This window comes from Pongo pygmaeus, chromosome 7 (assembly GCF_028885625.2).
Source record: "Pongo pygmaeus isolate AG05252 chromosome 7, NHGRI_mPonPyg2-v2.0_pri, whole genome shotgun sequence".
Taxonomy (NCBI): Eukaryota; Metazoa; Chordata; class Mammalia; order Primates; family Hominidae; genus Pongo; species Pongo pygmaeus.
Genome location: NC_072380.2, coordinates 58647821 through 58671797, shown reverse-complemented (window position 1 = coordinate 58671797; position 23977 = coordinate 58647821). Strand labels below are relative to the sequence as shown.

The 23977-nt window shown below is 39.8% G+C and overlaps 1 protein-coding gene across 1 annotated transcript in view; it reads left to right on the top strand.

Annotated features, from left to right (window-relative positions):
* LOC129042073 (POTE ankyrin domain family member A) overlaps positions 1-23977 on the top strand; it is a 118466-nt gene that overhangs the window by 82164 nt on the left and 12325 nt on the right.

The following is a 23977-nucleotide window of genomic DNA, read 5'->3' as shown; positions in this document are numbered from 1 at the left end:
CAACTTGCTTTTTTAGCTCAGTGACATTCGTTTTTATCCACATTGTGAAGCCTACTTGTGACATTTTAGCTATCTGAACCTCAGCCAACTTCTGAATCCTTGCTGGAGAGGTGTTGTCATTTTGAAGGAGAGGGGCACTCTGGCTTTTTGAGCTTTTATTATTTTTGCACTGATTCTTTCTCATCTGTGTGGACTTACCTACCTTTGATCTTTGAGGTTCCTGATCTTTGGGGGTTTTGTGTTTTTGTTGTTTATCTGGTTGTCTGTTTTTCTTTTAATAGGCTGGCCACTGTTTGGTAGGGCTGCTGCAGTTTGCTGGGGTTCTATTCTAGACCCTTGTTGCCTCGGTTTTTCTGGTACCTGAAGGTATCACCAGTGAAGCCTGTGAAATAGCAAAGATGGCATCCTGTTCCTTCCTCTGGTAGCTTCATCCCAGGGGGTCACTGATCTTTTTCCAGCCTGAGTGCGCCTGTAGGAGGTGGCTGGAGACCTGGGTTGGAACATCTCACCCAGTCAGAAGTAAAGGGATCGGGGACCAACTTAAAGAAGCAGTCTGGCTATATTTTGTAGAGCAGCTGTGCTGTATTGGGGATCCCTTCAGCCTCCCAATTGGTTTGGACTCTTTAAGGCCCACAGATTGGACCAGCTGAGATGCCCAAAGAGCAAAGGTGGTGGCCTGCTTCACTCCTTAGGCACTCCATCCAAGGGAGAAATTAGAACTTTGTTTGCCATAGAACACGAACAGGGGTGGCCAGAGGCTTTGGCTGAAAGAGCCAGCAAGGAGGAATGGATTTGAGTCCTGTTTAAAGAAGCAGTCTGGCCGTGCCGCAACAAAACAGTCATACCATACTGGGGAATTGCTTTTGGTCTGGTCTGCTTAGACTCACCAAAGCCCACACGCTTGAATGGCCAAGTCACCCAAACAGCAAAGATGATGACGCATTCCTCCCCACAAGCATTTTGTCTCAGAGAGCTATCAGAATGCTGTCTGTAGTATACAGGTGGGTGCGGCTGGAGGCACTGGCTGGGAGGACCCACCTTGTAAGGAGGAGTGGATCAGGGACCCATTTAAAGAAGCAGTTTGGCCACGCCTCAAGAAAACAATCATGCCAGGCTGCAAAACTACCTCCGCCCCTTTGGGCTTGGACTCTCCATAGGTCTACGGCTGGAATGGCTGAGATGTCCAAATAACCAAGGTGGCAGCCCATCCCAAGGAGAGATCAGAACTCTGTCTATAGAATATGGGTGGGAGGGGGTGGCTGGAGGGTGGAGGTGGCTGAAAGCCCCAGTTGGGAAGTCCCATCCAGTGAGGAGGAATGGGTTGGAGTCACACTTAAAGGAGCAGTCTGACCATGTTGTGGCAAAGCAGCTGTGCTGCGCTGAGGGTACTTTTTCTTATCTGGACTTTTGGTATTCTCCACAGCCGGCAGGCTGGAACAGCTGAGTTGATCAAACAGCAAAGATGATAGTGCGCCCCTCCCTTGGGGGCTCCATCCTGTCTCAGGCAGGCTCCACCCTGTTTTTAGTGGCTGGCTGGAATTCCAAGCCAATGGGTCTTATCTTGTGAGGTGCCATTGAAGTGGGGCCCACAATCTCGCGAGGTGCCATGGAAGTGGGGCCTGCAGACTGATGCTGCTCAGCTCCCTCGATTCAGCCTCCTTCCTAGGGATATGTATGGACCTTCAACCTTGCCTGAGTTGCAGTCATCTTTGTCAGGGATCCCGGGCTCAGAGTCTGTAAAGTTCCTGGGTCTCTGTGCGTGCCTGAGCAGCTGCTCTGCTGAGACTCCACACAGCTCTGTGTGTTGGACCCACGGCCCCTGTGGCGTGGACTCACAAGGTGATGTCCTGATTGGAGAGTTGCAAAGATCCAGGGGAGAAGTGTGGTTTCCCTGGGGTTGCACATTGACTCACTGCTTTTCTTGGCTGGGGGTGGGGGCTCCCTTTCCAAATTGTTTATCCGATTTCTTTGTGGTGGTTTTCAGCACTCTCGGATCTCATTAAGCTTCCTTATAAGCCATAAGTTGTGTTCTTTATTTGTCATTTTAGAATTTTTATTTTGTTTAGGACCCATTTCTAGACCACTAGTGTGATCCTTATGGGTGTTATAACACTCTGTTTTTCATGGTGCTAAAGTACTTATTCTGATTTTTTTTTTTTTTAATCTGGAGAAGCTGTCATTTATTATTTTTGAATTCACTTTTGTTCAGATGGGATTTTACCCTCCCAAGGGTGTGACTATTTCATATGTCAAATAGCATTTTTTTGGCTTTGCTTCTTTGTGCTATTAGGGGGCTAAGCTTTGTATGAATGGCTTGGTTGTAGATAACCTTTGTGTAGTGGTGTCCTCAAATGCTGGTTTTTTGTAGTATGTAGTAGTAGTGTACTGTGCATGTGAATAGGCTTGCTGTCTTTTGCAGAGATGGGGAGGAGGCTCATAGTTTTTCACAGCAGTGTGCACTCTGTCAGCAGGAATCATTTTGAATTTTGCCATCCATCCTATAGACCAGTAGGTGGCACTTGTAAGAGCTAGCTGAATGCTGTGCAATCATGTCAGCGTAAGTTGTAATGGTTTTTGCAGATTGGCATCGAAGTCAGTAGGCTGTACTTGCCAGAAAAAGGCAGCTTCAGTGGTGGCAGTGAGATTTTTACCTGGCCTTTTAAAACCAAGAGAAGTGCCAGGGTATCTTAGTGATGGGCAGGGCTGTGGAGCTACTGGGGGTCCCTCTCCAGTTTTCTGCTGCCAAGGTGGCTAGAGTGGGCAATGCTAGCCATGTATGGGTTGGTATATCAGTGAGCAGGCTCTTCAAGGCAGGCATAAGTACCAGCTGTTGCAGCAGTCTAGGCACAGCTCCCAGGCTGCTGGCGCAACCCTTCAGGGAGGAATAGAGGTGTCTCTCTACCACAGAGCCCACTGAGAAGAAGAAGAGAGTGGCCCAGAGTGTTCAGCATAGCAGGTGGCAGTGGGATCCACCCAACTCCCACACCCCTGACCTGGCAGGTCTCCCTCCAGAGTCCACCTGCTGCTAGCAGGCCAGAATGTTTAGGGTGGTCCCAAACAGTCTACATTCAGATTATTGAACAGTTCCAGAAACTGTGGCTCTGTGACCACACCCTTTTAGGTCTAGTCTCCTGACCAAAGTGGGGGCCCAGTTACTATGCCACAGCATACATTCACACCATAGTATTCTCTGTGTTCTGAGTGTGGGAGTTCCTCCCCTGCTGGAGGTCACATCATAAATCTCATCTCCATGCCCCTGGGTGATTGTGTTGAGTCCTGGGGAACTGGGATAAGGCCAGTAGTTTTGTCCTCTGGCCACTCAGGCTTTAGCACCTATTGTGATCAGAAGGGGTAAACTGCTTCCAGGCCACCAACGGAACACTCAGGTAGGGCAACTGCAACTATGCCACATGTCTCAACTCCCTGTGAGAATGGTCAGGCAGGCAGTCTTGGGAGGAACTGGAAAGCATGGGGTGTGTGGCTTGAATGTACCTCAGTCCTACAGCAATGGTGGTGGAACCTGTTTAGGGAGCAAGAGAGTGCCTTGGGCCCCACTCATTCCCTGGCCTGGCAGGCAACAGCATCAAGGTATGATGCAAAGCCATCAAGGATGGGCAACAATATTATGCTTTGCTGCAGCTGCCCAGGACATGGAAGTCTTTCACTTTTTATTTAAATGCATACATTTATAAACATTGTCAGCAGAGGGATAGAGGGGGTGTACTTATATACATCAACATGTTTTGTTTTTTTATCATGCTAGGAGTTGATTTGGTTCAGGCAAATATTCTTAAAGTTTAAAATATAGAGACCTCACCATACAGAAAACATCTGTTTAATGTCTGACCTGCTCAGATTTCATTTACTTGTATTGAGAATGCTTTTTTGTTTTATTTATGACCTTTTACATATTTATGAGGTACATGTGATTATTTATTACATGCGTAGAATGTACAATAAAGTCATGAGTATTTGAAGTATCAATCAGCTTGACTGTTTATAATTTTTTTGTGTTGGTAACATTTCAAGTTCTCTCTTCTAGCTACTTTGAAATATACTGTGCTATCTGTAGTCACCCTACTCTGCTATCAAACATTAGAATTTATTTCTCCATTAACCAACCTCTGTTCATCCCCCCTTCCACCCTCACACCTTCCCAGCCTCTGGTAGTTATAATTCTATTTTCTATCTTCATGAGGTCAACTTTTTTAGCTCCCACAAATGAATCAGAACATACAATATTTATCTTTCTCTCCTGGCATGTTTTACTTAGCATAATAACCTCCAGATCCATCCATGTCATTGTAAATGACATTGAACTTTTCAAAGACTGAAAACATTCCACTGTGCATATATACAACATTTTCTTTATGTTTTATTGACACTTTGGTTGATTTCATAGCTTTGCTATTGTGAAGAGTGCTATAAACATGTGAGTGCTGGTCTCTTTGATATACTGATTTCTTCTCTTTTGGATGAATACCCAATAGTGGGATTGCTGGATTGTATGATAGTTCTACTTACAGTTTTTAAAGAAATGTTTGGCCAGGTGTGGTGGCCCACACTTGTAATCCCAACACTTTGGGAGACCAAGGCGGACGGATCACGAGGTCAGGAGATCGAGACCATCCTGGCCAACATGGTAAAACCCTGTCTCTACTAAAAAATACAAAAATTAGGCCGGGCGCAGTGGCTCACGCCTGTAATCTCAGCACTTTGGGAGGCCGAGGTGGGCGGATCACAAAGTCAGGAGATCCAGACCATCCTGGCTAACACAGTGAAACCCCATCTCTACTAACAATATGAAAAATTAGCTGGGTGAGGTGGCGGGTGCCTGTAGTCCTAGCTGCTCAGGAGGCTGAGGCAGGAGAATGGCGTGAACCTGGGAGGCGGATCTTGCAGTGAGCCGAGATCGCACCACTGCACTCCAGCCTGGCAACAGAGTGAGACTCTGTCTCAGAAAAAATGTTTATAATGTTTTTCACAGTGGTTGTACTAGTTTACATTCCCACCAACAGTGTATAAGCATTCCCTTTTTCCACATCCTTGCCAGTATCTGTTTTTGTTTGTTGTTGTTCTTGTTTGTTTTGTCTTTCTAGTCATTTTAGCTGGGGTAAGATGATATCTCATTGTGGTTTCAATTTGCATTTCCCTGATGATTAGTGATGTTGAGCAATTTTTATATAACTATTAGTTATTAGTTTGTTTTCTTTTGAGAATTATTAATGTCCTTAGCCAACTTTTTAACAGGATTTTTTTTAATTGTTGGGTTCCTTGTGTATTCTGGACATTAGTCCCTTGTTTGATGAATAGTTTTTAAATATTTTCTTCCATTCAACAGACTGTCTCTTCCCTCTGTTGATTGTTTCTTTTGCTGTGCAGAAACTATGTAGTTGAATATAACTCGATTTGTCTGTTTTTGTTATAATTGTCTGTGCCCTCAAGGTCTTAGCCATGAAATATTTGCCTAGACCAATGTCCTGAGGTGTCTTATCTATGTTTTCCTCTAGTAGTTTTATAGTTTTAGGTCTTACATTTAAGTCATTACTTTATCTTGGTTGAATTTTGTATATGGTGAGAGATTGGGAGTCTAGTTTCATTCTTTCTACATTTTGGTATTCAGTTTTGCCAGCACCTTTTATTGACTTAGGGTGTCCTTTCCCCAGTGTATGATCTTGACAGCATTGATTTGTTGGCTGTAAATATGTGGATTTATTTCTGCATGCCCTATTCTGTTCTATTGGATTATGTTCCCATTTTTATACCAATACCGTGTGTTTTGGTTACTATTGCTTTGAAATATAGTTTGACGTGAGGTCCTGTTAAGTTTTGTTCTTTTTATCAGAACTGCTTTGCTGTTTGGGATCTTTTTTGGTTCCATATGAATTTTAGGATTTTTTTTTCTAATTCTGTGGAAAATGATGTTAGTAGTTTGATAGAAATTGCCTTGCAACTGTTATTTTGCCTTCAGCAGCATGGTCATTTTAACAGTATTGATTCTTCCTTTTGAAGCACTCAGGAAAAAAATAAAGACATTGATTCTTTCAATCCGTGAACATGGGATGTTTTTCCATTTGTTTGTATTATCTATAATTTCTTTCATCAAAGTTTTGTAGTTTTTTCTTTCTTTTTTGTTGAGATGGAGTCTCGCTCTCTCGCCCAGACTGGAGTACAGTGGTGCGATCTTGGCTCACTGCAAGCTCTGCCTCCCGGGTTCACGCCATTCTCCTGCCTCAACCTCCTGAGTAGCTGGGTTTATAGGCGCCTGCCACCACACCCGGCTAGTTTTTTGTATTTTTAGTAGAGACGGGGTTTCACTGTGTTAGCCAGGACAGTCTGGATCTCCTGACCTTGTGATCTGCCCGCCTCGACCTCCCAAAGTGCTGGGATTACAGTAGTAAGCCACCGTGCCTGGCCTGTAGCTTTTTCTTATAGAGATCTTTCACCTCCTTGGTTAAACATATTCCTTGGTATTTTATGTTTTGTTTCTGTTGTAAAGAGGATTGAGTTATTGACTTCGTTTCAGCTTGACCATTATTGGTGTATAGAAATGCTACTGATTTTTGAATTTTGTTATGTTAATTTTGTATCCTGTAACTTTACTAAATTTGCTATCAGCTCTAACAGGGTTTTTTGATAATGTCTTTTGTTTTTTCTAAATATAAGTTTATGTCATCTGCAAAGAGGGATGAGAAAGGTTAAATTGGAAAAGCTCAGCCCCATCATGGGAACTTACGGAGCCAGTTAAGGTGGGCTCTTTGCGGGTGTGACATGTTAGCTACAACTCTCTTTGGAAAATGGGAAAGGCTTTTCTGACCCATAAGGGCTATCTCATACATGAAGATAAAAACCTAATGTTTGGTTACTTTGTTGTATTTTTGTTCTGTTGATAATTTTAGAGAATTTATTAAGACCCATAAATATTTATTTATTTATTTATTTAGAGATGGAGTCTTGCTCTGTCGCCCAGACTGGAGTACAGTGGCACGATCTTGGCTCACTGCAAGCTCCACCTCCCACGTTCACGCCATTCTTCTGCCTCAGCCTCCCGAGTAGTTGGGACTACAGGCGCACACCTGGCTAATTTTTTGTATTTTTAATAGAGACGGGGTTTCACCGTGTTAGCCAGGACTGTCTGGATCTCCTGACCTCGTAATCTGCCTGCCTCGGCCTCCCAAAGTGCTGGGATTACAGGTGTGAGCCACCGTGCCTGGCCAAGACCCATAAATTTATGGGATAAATAGAGGCCCCTAGGCTAGGGGTGATGCCACTGTGAGGTTCAGACTCACTTAACTGTAAGAAGGCTGCAGGTGTGTTTAGAAAGAGTGTCATAATTATAGCCACCTTTTGACTTCTGGAGACAAGGGGAGGAAGTGTGACTTTTTCTTGACATACAGTTGCCAAGTAGGCAGTTATTTGGCTGTATAAATAGTTGTAATTTTATGGAAAAAATTTGGAGATTAAAAATAGAAATTAAAATTATCATTCCATCGCTCAAAGACAATTGTTATTACCATGTTTGTATAATTTGCTTTAGAGTGTATACTTTTCAGATATATATATTTTTTAAATTTATAATTTAGATTAAATAAATAAAGATGAGCTTTTGCCACACTGCCAAGGCTTGAACTCCTGGGCTCAAGCTGTTCTCCCGCTTCAGCCTCCCAGAGTGCTGGGATTACAGGCATGATCTATTGTGCCTGGACTCATGTATGTTATAAAAAACTGTTGAGATTATTTTATATGAGAGATTTATATTTGCTTAAGGTTTGAAGGCTTCAGGGGTTATGTAGAAAGTTACAGATAATGTTTCTGCTCATGTATCAAAAGAAAAATAATACTCAGAGACTGAAGTTTTTGTAGGGAAATACCACAGGGGTTCATGTCCTTAGAAGTTAGCAGTGGCCTATATAGTGCAGTGTGATTGTGGTGATTGTTTTTTGTTTTGTTTTCCCTATTCTCTCTTGTTCTTTGGCAAACAGCTTTCAGCCTTAGACAATGTGCTATGTGACATCGATGAGTCCCTTAATTTATGGCGCCTTTTCCCACAGGTTTTTATGCAGCCAGTGTTATAGCTGTTGGTCTTAAGCTAAAGGTGGGTGGGTTATGGCACCCAGTGTGGGCTGGATTTAGAATATGAATTGCTACAGTTTTGTTTTGAAGAACATGGAGCATCAGCAGATGATGGGCATGTAGGGCCTCCATAAAGAGTGCAGCTGAGGGAAAGATTCACTTATTTATATATATATATTTTTTATTATACTTTAAGTTCTAGGGTACATGTGCACAACGTGCAGGTTTGTTACATGCAGGTTGCATGTATGTGCCATGTTGGTGTGCTGCACCCATTAACTCGTCATTTACATTAGGAATATCTCCTAATGCTAAGTACAGGAGCATCATGGGTTGGGATAGGTCAAGGTCATTATTGACCCCACCTTTTACAATCTGCTTTGTCAACCAGGGTTGCAGGCCAGGAATTTAGTGCAACTAAATTTTATGTATAAACTAAAGAACTAGTGTGTAAGTGAGCTTTATGTTATATGTGCAGATGTAGGTTGGCATTCACTTTTTGCACTATTTTAGGCTGAATTCAGGGTCTAAAGATGGGCTAATTCATGGATATACATGGCTTCAACATAGGCTTTTAAAAGCCAGTCCCCACACTGTAGTTTTAAGTTGGCCATGGATTTGTTAATCAAAATAAACTGTGATCTTGGTATTAGACCATTTTGAGACCTAAAATGCACCCTAGCCCACAGAAGGGTAGTAGGATTTTATTAACAAATGTGCAAAAAGACATGAGCCTTATTATAAAAAATGGCCCCTTTTTGGGTTGACGTAGAAAAACACCTCAATGAAGCTATTATGGCACCGAAGTCTAGAAAGCCTGTGTTTGGAGGACTGCGTCTCAAGAATCAGCTTTGTTCAGGAAGCCATGGGTCTAAGAGTATGCTTCAACCTTACTATAAGAGTAAGTGCATCAGAATAACAAGAATAAAGAAATTTAGGAATATTTACCTGAAGGAAACAAAGGATTTCCTTATGAGAAAGGTTGCAGTTTTATTGGTTTGGATCAATAGATGTAAAGGGGAAATAAGACCTGTAAGGAGAGACAAATGTAGATGGTCTACCTGTTCTCAGAAGGTTTCAGAAAAGGGGTTGTTCTTTGACTGTTGCTATATCAAAGAGTAACTGGAGCCTGATAAAATTTAGAGGGGAAGCAAGGCAGGATCTCAGTAGACTAGAGTAATTTCTGAGAGGGTGTGTCCAAATGCTGCAGACTGTCTCATAAGTGTTAGGAGAAACCAACTCTCCAAGCAAATATTGAGACAACTGTATGACTTGGTTACACAATATTAGAACAAATTTGAGGGCAAACGTGGGGCAGAGCAGCATAAAAAACTAAAGAAAAGGAGGTGACTTAAGGTGATGATGTATTATACGCTGTTCCCTGAAGAAACATCCCCAAGCAATTTTTGGTTAGGACTTGAGGTAAGGCACAGAAAAGATCATTTATATTGGAGGGGTGTGGACAGGAGAACTATAATATGTACTGAGCGCATTATAGATGTTGGGTGATGGAGGGGTATCTTCTGGGATGGATAATCTTCCCAGGAAGCTTGACTGTAGACAAAATATGTTTGAACAGCAGATATTTTTGACAGACCCAGAACCTGCTATTTTCATATATCTCACCATGGAAAACTCTATAAACCGCAATCTAGCAGAATATACTAGTAAAATGTTGGGGCCTGAGAGCAATGGAAAGGTAAACAGAAAGAACTCAGATCCTGCCAACATCATGATCCTACTTGGCAGAAGAAAAGAAACCTCTCAGGTAGGTTAATCAGCTCAGTCTTCCTGAAACTACTAGTGGAGAAAATGAAAACACTTGAGACATATAGCATAAAAGACATGACAGACAGAAATGTTCAGAGCCTGTAGCATCCTAAACCAGAGGAAACGAGAGATTTTTTTCCATGAGGCTGCAAGGAATGCAGTTCACCAGAAGCAGCTTTATTTAAGGAACTTGCTTAAATAAAAAAACCAAATTCTTACCTTAAAGTCCATAAAAGCTAAAGTCTGAAAAATTCCTGCTGTCTTTGTTGAGCAGTATGAATCCAAAGAAAGTAAAGCCTCAAATCCCACTTAAATTCCAAACTTATTCTCTCCAACTTCTCATTCTGTTCAGTTTCAGTTAGATGAATTCTCTATATTTGCATTTCTTTCAGCAGCTACAGCCTGACTCTTTCTCGGGAATGGGAAATTCCCGAGAATGGTTCTCCAGCTGGAAAAGTTCTGGGGACCGAGGGGCAAGAGAATCTTCACTGCGAGCCAGGTTTCACAGGTCTAAGCAATTCTCTAGTGAGTGACAGCAGTCATTGTGTCTCAGGACCAATACTATCAGCTCCTAGGATACAGTGTTGGCTACATGGCCAGGTCCACACTTACTACAGCATTAGAATGGCACTCAGTAGGGAAGTTGAGACTAAAAGGCTGAGAAAATACTGAATCAGAAGAACTTCTTAGTTAGGACCTGATGCCCAGTGGGTGAGGTGGGGGATGCTTCCACTGCAAATTTTAGAGATTAAAAGGCCAGGAATATCTCAGATGACAGTAACTCGGAAAGAAGATAAGTGAATCTCAGCCCTTAACCTACTCTGGTCCCACAGTTAGGATGAATCCCATAGAGTCAAATTTAATCTCTTATGAGAGGTTTCTCTCAATTTATTTTTTATTGTGATATAATCTATATAACATAAAATCCACTGTTTAAAAGCATATAATTCAGTGATTTTTAGTATGTTAACTATGTAGTGCGACCATCACTACTGTCTCACTCTAGAGTATTTCTGCCACCCCAAAAAGAAACCCTGTACTGATTAGCAGTGAGTCCCAATTCTTCCCTTCTCTCATCTCCTGACAACCAGAAATCTAGTTTTTGTCTCTACAAATTTACGCAGTTTGGATAGTTCATGTCAGTGGAATCAAGCCATATTGTAGCCTTTTGTGACTGGCTTCTCTCCATTAGCACAGTGTTTTAAAGATTCATCTATATTATATCATGTAGCGATACTTATTCCTTTTTATGTCTGAACATGTTTTGGAAATATACCACATTTTGTTCATTAATTCATCAGTTGATGGGCATTAAATTGCTTCAGGTTTTTAGCAATTATGTGTAATGGTGCTATGAACATTTCTATCCAACTCTAATAGATTTTTAGGGTAATTGTCATGTACCCCAGACAAGCATCTCCTATAGAGATCTTTTACCTCCTTGGGCAGATGTATTCCTAGGTTTTTGTTTGTTTTCTTTTTGTTTTCGCTATAAGTGAGATTGCATTCTTGATTTGGTTCTCAGCTTGAATGTTGATTGTGTATGGAAATAATACTGATATTTATATGTAGATTTTGTATCCTGAAACTTTACCACATCATTTATCAAATCTAGGAGTCTTTTGGAGGAATCCTTGGGGTTTTCTAGGTATAGAATTGTATTTTCGGTGAAGAGAGATAGTGTGACTTCTTCTTTTTCTATTTGGATGCCTTTTATTTCTTTCTCTTGGCTGATTGCTGTGGTTAGGATTCCCGATACTATGTTGAATAGGAGTGGTGTAAGTGGACATCCTTGTCTTATTCCAGTACCAAGAGGGAAGGTTTCTAAATTTTCCCCTTCAGTATGATGTCAGCTGCAGGTCTGTCACAGATGGCTCTTCATATTTTGAGGTATGTTTCTTTGATGCCTACTTTGTTAAGGGTTTTTATCATACAGGGATGGGTTGATCAGCAATTTAGTAAAGTTGAAACTAGTATTTCTTTTTCAGATACTTTTGAGTTTCTATAATGACCTTTGACAACAGTATGTACTGGATTCTAGAATATAATTATGTTTAGGATAACATTACCAGCAAATGGGGATTGCTTTATTTTCTAAAACGTGTGAGTTTGGAACACCATGATGTGCACTTTTGTATTCTCTATTAATGCTTTGGATCCTTAAAAGTGAGGCTCCTGAGTTGACTTAGGAGCGAACAAACACAATTTCTGAGGCCCTGAAGGAACTGCACCCATTCCCGAGAAAGAGTCGGGCTGTAGCTGCTGAAAGAAATGTAGATATAGAGAATTCATCTAACTGAAACTGAACAGAATGAGAAGTTGGAGAGAATAAGTTTGGAATTTAAGTTGGGATTTGAGGCTTTACTTTCTTTGGATTCATACTGCTCAACAAAGACAGCAGGAATTTTTCAGACTTTAGCTTTTATGGACTTTAAGGTAAGAATTTGGATGTTTTGGGAAGATTTTAATCTTTGAATTTAATTATATCTATTGGGAAATTATTAATGAGAGGGAAATTATATTTAATTTTGGAGTATCAATAAATGTTGGCATATGATTATTGAACTATTTTATGGTCATTTAACCTCATTGCAGAAGCTTTGAGAGGCTATATTAGGCAATATGGCTGGATACAATTTAAGATAGGAAACAGAACAGAAGTGAAATTTCAGCTTTAAATTCAGAATGGTCATTAAGATCTTTCAATTAACATACCATTCTGTTTCATTTCAGAGCCAAGAGCAAACCTAAATTCTTTCAGTAGAAAGAAATATCCCAGGAAATCCCAGGAAGATCCACAAAAGAGTATGGAATGGCAGTTATTTTCTTATAACAAACATTTCTTTATTATGGTGAATGTGTATATGATACATTCTGTTCTAATGATGCCTCATGGAGTAATCTTAGAGGACATTTAAATAATTACAGAACCACACTTAGATTAAAGTTTTTGAAAGTGTAACAAAAAATAATTTTTTTATTCAAAGGTAATGGCAAAAGTACAGAAAGTGATCATTATATTAGTACTTAGTCTTCATCTGAAACATGGAAAGTTTATTTTGCTCTAGTTTTTTTTTATTTTTTTATTTTATTATTATTATACTTTAAGTTTTAGGGTACATGTGCACAATGTGCAGGTTTGTTACATACGTATACAGGTGCCATGTTGGTGTACTGCACCCATTAACTGGTCATTTAGCATTAGGTATATCTCCTACAGCTATCCCTCCCCCCTCCCCCCACCCCACAACCGTCCCCGGAGTGTGATGTTCCCCTTCCTGTGTCCATGTGTTCTCGTTGTTCAATTCCCACCTATGAGTGAGAACATGTGGTGTTTGGTTTTTTGTCCTTGCGATAGTTTGCTGAGAATGATGATTTCCAGTTTCATCCATGTCCCTACAAAGGACTCGAACTCATCATTTTTTATGGCTGCATAGTATTCCATGGTGGATATGTGCCACATTTTCTTAATCCAGTCTATCATTGTTGGACATTTGGGTTGGTTCCAAGTCTTTGCTATTGTGAATGGTGCTGCAATGAACATACGTGTGCATGTGTCTTTATAGCAGCATAATTTATAGTCCTTTGGGTATACACCCAGTAATGGGATGGCTGGGTCAAATGGTATTTCTAGTTCTAGATCCCTGAGGAATCGCCACATTGACTTCCACAATGGTTGAACTAGTTTACAGTCCCACCAACAGTGTAAAAGTGTTTCTATTTCTCCACATCCTCTCCAGCACCTGTTGTTTCCTGACTTTTTAATGATCACCATTCTAACTGGTGTGGGATGGTATCTCATTGTGGTTTTGATTTGCATTTCTCTGATGGCCAGTGATGGTGAGCATTTTTTCATGTGTTTTTTGGCTGCATAAATGTCTTCTTTTGAGAAGTGTCTGTTCATATCCTTCGCCCACTTTTTGATGGGGTTGTTTGTTTTTTTCTTGTAAATTTGAGTTCATTGTAGATTCTGGATATTAGCCCTTTGTCAGATGAGTAGGTTGCGAAAATTTTCTCCCATTTTGTAGGTTGCCTGTTCACTCTGATGGTAGTTTCTTTTGCTGTGCAGAAGCTCTTTAGTTTAATTAGATCCCATTTGTCAATTTTGGCTTTCGTTGCCATTGCTTTTGGTGTTTTAGACATGAATTCCTTGCCCATGCCTACGTCCTGAATGGTATTGTGTAGGTTTTCTTCTAGGGTTTTTATGGTTTTAGGTCTAACGTTTAAGTCTTTAATCCATCTTGAATTAATTTTTGTATAAGGTGTAAGGAAGGGATCCAGTTTCAGCTTTCTACATATGGCTAGCCAGTTTTCCCAGCACCATTTAGATTTTGCTCTAGATTTTTTAAGCAGCTTGGCCCTATAAACATTGAAATGTAAAAAAAAAAAAAAGTTTATGATTTTTGTCTTTTAGCTGAATCTTTGTTTGCTGCTTCCATTGCCAGGTGTGAAGAAGCGGTGATCAGACTTTGGCCCTTTGGTGTTTTTTTCTTAGATCAAAGTAAAGACTTAGTTTGGCAGCTCTTCGAGCATAGGCCCTGGGAAAGAGGCTGGAAATCAAGTGTGCTTTTTATGCCCTCTGAACTGTCTGTCCTGAGGCTTTCCAGAATTTCCCTCACTTGCTGCTACTTTGCATACTTGTCTCTGGAAAATGAATAACTAGTACGTTGCAGATATTTTATTTTAATTTGGGGCAAGGTTTGTGGCATAAGGTTAGACCTGTTTGTAGCCTCAATGTGGAAGACATGCTCTTCATGTTTTTTTATTTTATTTTTTTTTTAATTTTTAGATTGCATAACTCACTTAAAGGGAAAAGAAGTTTGAAGAATCTGCAATTACCTGGCCATTTTGTTCTATAGTATTCTAGTTTTTTAGAATGTTTCAGCTTCTCCTTTAAAAATGTCTAGCATGTTTATTTGGTCAATGAATTGGCACCATGGTAGGTACTGAAAAAGAATGTCATGTATATTAAAAGTTATCTCTAGACATTTAGTTGCAGGAAGAAAATCTGAAAAAATCTCATCTAGGTATCAAATTTTAGTAGTTGTAGGGAAACTGCATATTTTTTTCTTTTTTCAAAGAGGATTAAATGAAATGTTACATAATCACATAATCAGCACTTAACATTCCACCAGGCATATGATGAGTATCCAACAAATGTTGGCTTTTATTGTTACTACTCTTTTATTCTGCTCAGCCAGCTATAACCTAAGGCACACAATTTCACCCTGTACTTGTATAATGCCTCCTGGTCTTTCTCTTTCACTTGCTCTCCTCCCACCTCACTCTCATTCTTCATCTTTCTCTTTCCACTTGCTGTGGCCAACTACATAGTCATCCTCCAAGTCCTATACCATTTTTATTTTTATCTTTTCTACCAATAACTGCCAAACAAGTAGTACAATTTTGTATGTTTATTCTTACAAAGTAAGATTTTTTTATTAAATATTGAGGCATGTTATTAACTTAAGAATTACTACTTTAGTTTAGACTGAAAGTATAAATGCAAGTCACACAAACATTGTTTTGGAGGAAATTTGTCTAATTTTCATGAGCTTATCTGCCCATGGACTTACCAGACTGTATACTGCAGAGAAAAGCCTGCTTCTGTTTTTCTATGACACAATTTTGTATTCATAGAAATAATTCATATGAATGACTTCTTGGCATTTTCCTCCAATCTGGTCCTATTTACTCTTTAATGTAGAAGTTCTACAAAATTTGAGCCATTTTGGGTGACATTTTGACTCATATTCATCTGGGTGGTTTTTTTTTTTTAATCCAATAATTTCTGGGGAGATGTTTCACATTTCTTCCTAAAGCTTTGTGTTTTTTGGAAGTCAATCTGTACTTTCATGGATGCTTGAAAGTCAGGTTGCTGCTGTTTCCAATATCTGGGCCATCTCTCAAGAACATTTACTGATTACCATGTTAATGCTTAAAAACTAAAGTTTTTTTATGAATATATCACATTAGTGTTCAGAAGTAAGTCCTGACTTTGATCCAATAACCAAAGTATAATCATGGATATGATTTTTTCAAGAAATTGGAATTTCCTGGCTGAAACAGCATTGAGCCTGACTGTCAAGGGAAGGAGTTCACACTTTAACAACATTCTAAAGGAGGAATAAAGAGGGTTTACTTGATGATTTCAGAACACCAAAGGAAATAATTAAAGTGGGCCTGATTTAGTCAATGATTCTTTAACATATGAAGAAGGGGAGATAAAGTTTTTACTTTTTTTTTTTTTTTAAAGTTTTTACATCTTCAAAATACAAGATGACACTAATTTCCCATTTTAAAATTTTAACACATTGTTCTTTTACATAATTTTTTCAAGATTTTAAACTGTTAGGGGAGGTATGGTTACAACCTTTCCTCAAATATGGACTCATGGAATATAAAACTAGTATTACTGCACTAAACAAGAATCCATAGGGGGAATAAGATTTCTAATTTTCATTGCTTATATCAGGGCTCTAATGATTATAAGGTAGAATGTTTAGTAATTTTGTTCACAATGCAGATTGTATCTAATTACTAGTTTTCTGTTATGTTAGAAATGGAATTCGCATTTCCCAAAATGCCCACAAAATAGAATTTGGCTAAACATTCTATGATGACATTTTCTGTGATGTTGGTGTTAAAGTGACTTGAGATTGTGAAATCCTTCTATGTTGGTTTTATAGCTCTGAGGCTCTAAACTCTCATAAGTTTTGAGTAGGACCTGGAAATGATGCGATGACATCGGATTAAACATGTCTGTTAGAGTTAATTTTTTTTCTATATTAGTCTACAAGTGTTAGAATGCCTACACCAAAGGACTAGAGGCAAAGATGACATTTATTTTCCCATTCAACTCAAAATGTCCACTGGTAGCCTAGCTTCTTGTAAAGCTGGATTCTGGACTCAAACAGAGGTCTTTCCCTTTCCTTCTTTCCTTCCTCCCTCCCTCCTTCCCTCCCTTTCTCCCTTCCTTCTTCTCTTCCTCCCTTCTTCCCTTCCTTCTTTCTTTTTCTGCTTCTCCTCTCTGCCTCCCACTGCATTGGCTTCAGATGAAAGTTCTCCATATGACTTATAAAATTCCTAGGCTCTCTTTGCTTGATGAGAAGATGACTGCAGCAGTTTTAGGCTCAGATGAGCCCAAGAGTGAAGCCCAGTGGGAAACAGTAAGCCTTTTTACTTGCAGGGGAATCACTCTGTGTCCACAAGCACCAAGGCCAGGGGAATATAATATGCTTACTGGCTTGCACGTGACACATGTTGTGCACCTTTAGAACAGGAGTAGAGCTCACCCGAGACACATACACTAGATTGAAGGAGGAACAATCTCCAAGTTAAAATTGGGTGAGGGGAGTTATATGAGAATTGACGGGGCAAAAGGATCTTACTCTAGAAAACGTCTATATATTCCTGAGTCTAAGCATAAGGAGTACTGGGTTCACAGGGGCTCTTTCTACTTCTTACCACATTATTTTTTGAATGACTATTTTAAAAACTTTGGACAGAGGATTAAGATGGTGTACAGGAGGCAGGACTAGCTTGCAGCTCCCACTTGGACACAGCAGCATGTGGAGACTCACATTATGAACTTTTGCTTCAAGATCTACCATAGCAACATAGCAGGAAAGCTGAGAGAATTCACAGACCCTTTGAAGAAACTGGATTGCCGCTACAGGCTCCCCGAGGTGGTGGAAAACCGTGTCTGTTACTTTCTCAGTGCAGTGACTGGTGGTCTAGGGCAAGTTCTCGCCCTGCTCACTAGCTGTGGAGGGCATTGTGGGAGTCAGACTGGTCTTATGGGCTGTGTAGGAATGGCATGAGGCCTGTGACTGCTGGCATTCCTGGTGGTCTTTCTCTACCCACCCTGGTAGTCAAAGACAAAGGTCATAATCTATTGGGAGCTCTATGGCCCTGCCCACCACCTGAAAAACCTGAATACTTAGGTTTTTCCCAGGTGACCCTAGGGCAAGTTTACTTTCTCCCTATAGTACTGCAGCTGATGCACTCATGAAAGTGCCACCTCCTAGCTGGAGGCCAACCAACACAAAACCCCCACACTAAAAAACACAACCAAGGACCCTCACAGAGTCCACTTCACTTTTCATGCCACCACCACTGGAGCAGATGCTGGTATTCACAGCTGAGAGACCTGAAGATGAATCACATCACAGGACTCTTTGCAGACACTCCCCAGTACCAGCCTAGAGCCCAGTAGCTCCACTGGGTGGCTAACCCCAGAAGAGGAAAAACAATCACTGTGGTTTAGCTCTCAGGCAGCCCCATTCCTAGGGGAAGAGGGAGAACAGCACATCAAGGGAGCACCCCATGGGACAAAAGAATCTGAACAGCAGCCTTTGAGTTCCCAGATCTTCCCTCTGACATAGTCTACCCAAATGAGAACAACACTTTTGGTAATAGGACAAAACAAGGTTCTTTAACACCCCCAAAAGATCACATCAGCTCACTAGCAATGGATCCAAACCAAGATGAAATCTCTGAATTGCCAGAAAAAGAATTCAGAAGGTTGATTATTAAGCTAATAAAGGAGGCACCAGAGAAAGGTGAACTCTAACTTAAATTAAAAACATGATACAGGATATGAAAGGAAAAATCGTCAGTGAAATAGCACAAATAAAAAATGATCGCAACTTCTTGAAATCAAGGACACACTTAGAGAAATGCAAAATGCCCTGGGAAGTCTGAGCAGTAGAGTCAGACAAGCAGAAGAAAGAACTTTAGAACTCAAAGACAAGGTTTTTGAATTAACCCAATCCATCAAAGACAAAAAAGAATTTTAAAAACTGAACAAAACCTCCAAGAAGCTTGGGGCTATGTTAAGGATCCAAACCTAAGAATAACTGGTATTCCCAGGGAAGAAGAGAATCTAAAAGTCTGGAAAGAATATTTGAGGGAATAATTAATGAAAACTTCCCCAGCCTTGCTGGAGATAGAGACATACAAATACAAAAAGCTCAAAGAACACGTAGGAAATTAATCTCAATAAGATCATCACCTAGGCACACTGTCATCAGGTTATTTAAAGTCGCGATGATGGAAAGAATCTTAAGAGTTGTGAGGCAAAAGCATGAGGTAACCTATAAAGGAAAACCTATCGGAGTAACAGCAGATTTCTCAGCAGAAACCCTACATGCTAGAAGGAATTGAGGTCCTATCTTTAGCCTCTTTAAACAAAACAATTATCAGCCAAGAAGTTTGTATCCAGCAAAACTAAGCTTCATAAATGAAGGAAAGATACCGTCTATTTGAGACAAACAAATGTGAGAGGATTCATCACTACCAAGCTGTCACTACAAGAACTGCTAAACGGAGCTCTAAATCTTGAAACAAATCCTCAAAATACACCAAAATGGAATCTCCTTAAAGCATAAATCTCCCAGGACCTATATAACAATAACACAATGAAAAAACAAAACAAGGTATTCAGGCAACAAATAGCACAATGAATAGAATAGTACTTCACATCTCATTACTAATGTTGAATGTAAATGGCCTAAATGCTCCACTTAAAAGATACAGAATGGCAGAATGGATAAGAATTCACCAACCCATATCTCAATAGATATTGGAAAAAATGAATAAAGAAGTAACAAAGATTTGAAACTTAAGGTAGATGGTACCAGCAATCTGCTTTTCAGAACCTGTGAACATTTGCCTATTCTGACAAAGAATTCCTAACTAGCCTGCCTAATCATAGCTCTTAAAATATTGTTACACATGGTGGTTCACACCAATACCCTATGGGAAAGCTACTACTGAAAGTATTGCTTTGATATCAAATTGTATCTCCTTATCTGTCTCATGTTAAGCCTTTTTAAAAATTCTTCCATTCATTTCATAGAGATAGTTGGGAACAACATTAGCTGTTCACTACCCATTGAAAAATAATCTGGCAGAGAACAGTATGTGTTCATCTATGAGCTTTCTTTTTTTTTTTTTTTGAGATGGAATTTTACTCTTTCACCCAGGTTGGAGTGCAGTGGCGTGATCTCAGCTCACTGCAACCTCTTCCTTCCAGTTTCAAGCAATTCTCCTGCCTCAGCCTCCCAAGTAGCTGGGATTACAGGCACCCGCCACCACGACCAGCTAATTTTTGTATTTTTAGTAGAAACGAGATTTCACCATGTTGGCCAGGCTGGTCTCCAACTCCTGACCTCGTGATATGCCCTCCTCGGCCTTCCAAAGTGTTGAGATTACAGGCTTGAGCCACCATGCCCAGCCTGAGTTTTCTTTTTTCTGGATTAGAGTAAAACTAATAGCTTGTGCCAGGTAAAGCAAAGGCTGCATATGTGAAATGTTATTTACTGGGATTACTATAAAATGTGGGCGTGTAATGGTCCATGCCTCATTGAGTGGAGAGCTATTCAAGTGAAGTATGAGTAGTTCTAAACTAAGTATGATTGGGTTAATGAGAATGTGTGTGGATCAATTTAGATAATGTCTGATTAAGGATAAGAAATATCAAATATTACCTGTCATTTTTTCAAAAGGCTTAGAAGAGGAGACAATGCTGCCTAAATGTGTATAAGGGTCATCATCATTCCTTTATTATATATTCCTTAGTTTGCAAAGTTTTGCATTTTTTGGTGTTTTTGTTTGTTTATTTGTTTTGTTTTTGAGAGAGGGTCTCACTTCTGTCCCCCAGGCTGGAGTGCAGTTGCGGGATGTCTGCTTACTGCAGCCTCCATCTCCAAGGCTCAAGTATGCCCAAGGTAGAAACAAAAATATAGAAGACAATTCCACTGACTTCTCAGCTGTGGTCTGATTCTGTGAACATATTCTGGTTTGGCAGACCGTCTTGGGCCTTCAGATGATGAATGAAGGAAACGAGTCAGGAACCAGCTGACTCCTGTCATAGATGCTGTTTTCTAATCACAGCCGTGAGAGCTGCCTCAGCACACTCCCTCTTTGTCACCTACTTTCCTCCTCTGTATTAGCAAACCAGCGTAAGGAAAAGGGAATTTATTAACTTATAAAATTTAAAATTTTCGGGTTGGAATGGCTTCAATCACATATAGTTGCTCCACTCTTTGCTCTTCTTTTCCCTGTTTTCTTCATTCCACTCCCCCACCACCCCCAGCCACCATCTGTCGATGTGGTGAAAAGTCATTAGTCTTTTCTAATATTCCTGTAAAGGACCTTAATTGATTGGTCTGGATTACATGCCCACTTGACTGAAAGCTTCGTAAGAATCACATGGCCCACATGTAGTGTGCTTGTCAAAAGAAAAGGTCTTTGGGCATATTTAAAATGTAACCCTTGGCCGTTACATCTTCCTTGAAAGTATCTGGACTGCAGCATTGCCTCAGGCCAATGTTCTAGCTGCAGTAAGAACTCCCCTACTCAGTGCAGTGAAAGTGTACCACATAATAATTATAGATAAGGACTAGATCTACAGTCTACAGATTTTCAACTTAAGTCTCAATTGGGCTAATTGCATGCCTGACCTGTTGTTCCCATCTGTATTTCATTTCATTTATACTCCTATGGCTAAGCTTTAGGGTGGGCAGTTTGACCTCAGAAAGATCTCTCTCTCTCTCTCTCTCTCTCTGTGTATGTCTCTCTCTCCCTCTCTCCCCACTCCCTCCCTCTCTCCCCACCCCACCTCTCCTTTCTCTCCCTCCTCCTCCCTTCTCTCTCTCCAAATATGACTGGATTTCTGTTTACCTATTGCATACATTGGTTGCTCGAAAGCCTGAAACGGAGGCATTCAACAGAAATCTTAGGACTAAAATCACTGTGCTCATGCTCACAGTTGGGTCTGAGGATGCTTGCTCATAATACTAATATGTGGTCATATAATTTTGCTGATAGTGAAATCTCTAGATATAGCTGTATTTTTGACTTTCATTAATTTCCTTCTTGCCAAGTATACTGAGTCTTCTATAGCGTGCACCTGGGAAGATGTGGAGAAGAATATAAGAAGAAAGGAGTTCTGGGTAAAAAAAACTTGATGCCAAGTATTGAAAGCTATTATAGAGCTAGCTCAACAGTGTACTGTGAAGTTTACTTATATGCATGTATTTTAGAATTTCCAGTTGAACTTTCTTTAAAGATCAAGGCCATTATATTGATTGACACAGTGAGCATACTTTTCTTTGGTCTTGAGAAATAGACTAGTGATATGTTTCTCTCCTGTTATGAAAATCCTATTACCTTTACTTTTGAGAGAATCAAATTTGGTTTATTATAGCCTTACATTGATACTTCTTACCCAAGTTTTGGAGAGCATTCTCAAGCATATTTAACATTTACTTTGGTAGCAAGGCTGGGGTTCTATCTTATTAAGTAAATATGCATCAAATACCAAGTGAGTATTTCATACTCACCTGGTATATAAATACCTGGCTTTTAGGCATAATTTCTATGCTGTTAATTCTCTTTTGGGGAAGTAGGATAGACAGTAATCCATTCCTAGTGGGTAAGGAGGAGAGATAGCTGAGAAGTTTGAAATATTAGAAATTTAAATTTCCATCTCATACAATTAGAAAATAGGAAAGACTATTACAAAAACAACTACGGACATTAGAAAAATATTCCTTGAAGATCAGGCATCTGTAAATCAGACACGTAATCTTCACATTATTTGAAGTTTCAACAACTGAATATTGGTAAAATTAATGATGTCAGTCCCTCAGGTCCTGAACTTCCTTATACAAAGTGTCCTTCACTTCACCTTGGGAGTCACTCTCAGGATTGCACCTTGCATCTTGCCATTATCCACAACTTCACCTTCAAAGTCACAAAAATTAGCATTCTGCCTACTGACTACAACCTCCCATCATGCAAGATCACGCGGTTATCACTTCCCACCATTCTCAAGCCCACTGGTGCTGATGGACAACTCATGCTTTACTTCCTTCCAGTGCATCTGCTCTCCCCTTTTAGCATTTCCACCTGAGATTTCTCATTTTCTCAATAATCAATCCCTCCACTAGTATTTTGGATCCCATTTTCCTCTTCCTTGTCTAGTACCTTACATTATTAATAATCCCTTCTCAATTTTGTAATTTTTATTTCTGACTGCATCCTTCTTTTATATTTTAAACATGTTAAAGACTCTTTCATCAAAAATAACTGTACTTTGGTTCTCACATACCACTCCAGTTACCCTTCTGTATTTTCTCCACACTTTTTGAAAAATTATTTGAGCTCATAGCACCATTTCCGCACCTCCCACTTACTGCTTAATCCATTCCCATTTATCGTCTGCCTATTCTCAATACCTTTCACTGAAGTCACTGGTTACTTCTGAGTGATTTGATCTATTGCAGTGTCTCTGCCTCATTCTTCTCAAGCTCTTACCATCATTCAGTGTGGTAGGCTGCTTACTCCCCTCTGAGCCATTCTCTGTGTCCTCAACCTCTATCACTGGGCCTTGCTAAGCTGAGATTCAGTTATTCCAGGAGACCTTTCAATGATCTTCAAGGAGACTATTGAAAATTTGCCATGAAACATATTTTCTTTCATTTGGACAAAGATGAGATTGACAAGCCATCAATATTAGTCCTGAAGTATGGCATGACAAGGCTCTGTGAGTTTAAAGTGATACAGTCAATCAGTCTTTCACTCATGGTTTCTGCTTTCCTTTTATCAGTATTTAGAAAGTCAGTTTTCATTGCAAGGTTATACAAATATTTAGAAAATCAGTTTCCATTGCAAGGTTATACAAATATCTATGTTTACTTTTGTGTTTTTATAGCTTGATTTAAAAATGTAATCTTTAATCTTGTGAAATTTTTTCTGTAATAAATATTTTGGAATGTATTTAATTATTAGCAGAATGCCCCAATATTTTCATTGAGTAACTCATGTTTTCCTGTTGATTGCAAAGGCCAACTATTATAATATTTCACTCCCATCTTAATAAATACAACTAGTGAAGAAGATCCTTACTCTCTTTATATCATGATTACTTCCCTCTTACATGTTGTATAGAATGTAAAGTCAAAAGAAATCTAGACACCACCTACTTCCATGGCTGTGGAAACCAAAAGAGACATTGGGTCTTTCCATTAGTAATATCACAGGTATTCAGTTCTTCATCCTACACGTATATTCTTTTTTATGGATAATTTGTCGAGCTCGTGTTAGCTTGGGCTTGTACCTGACA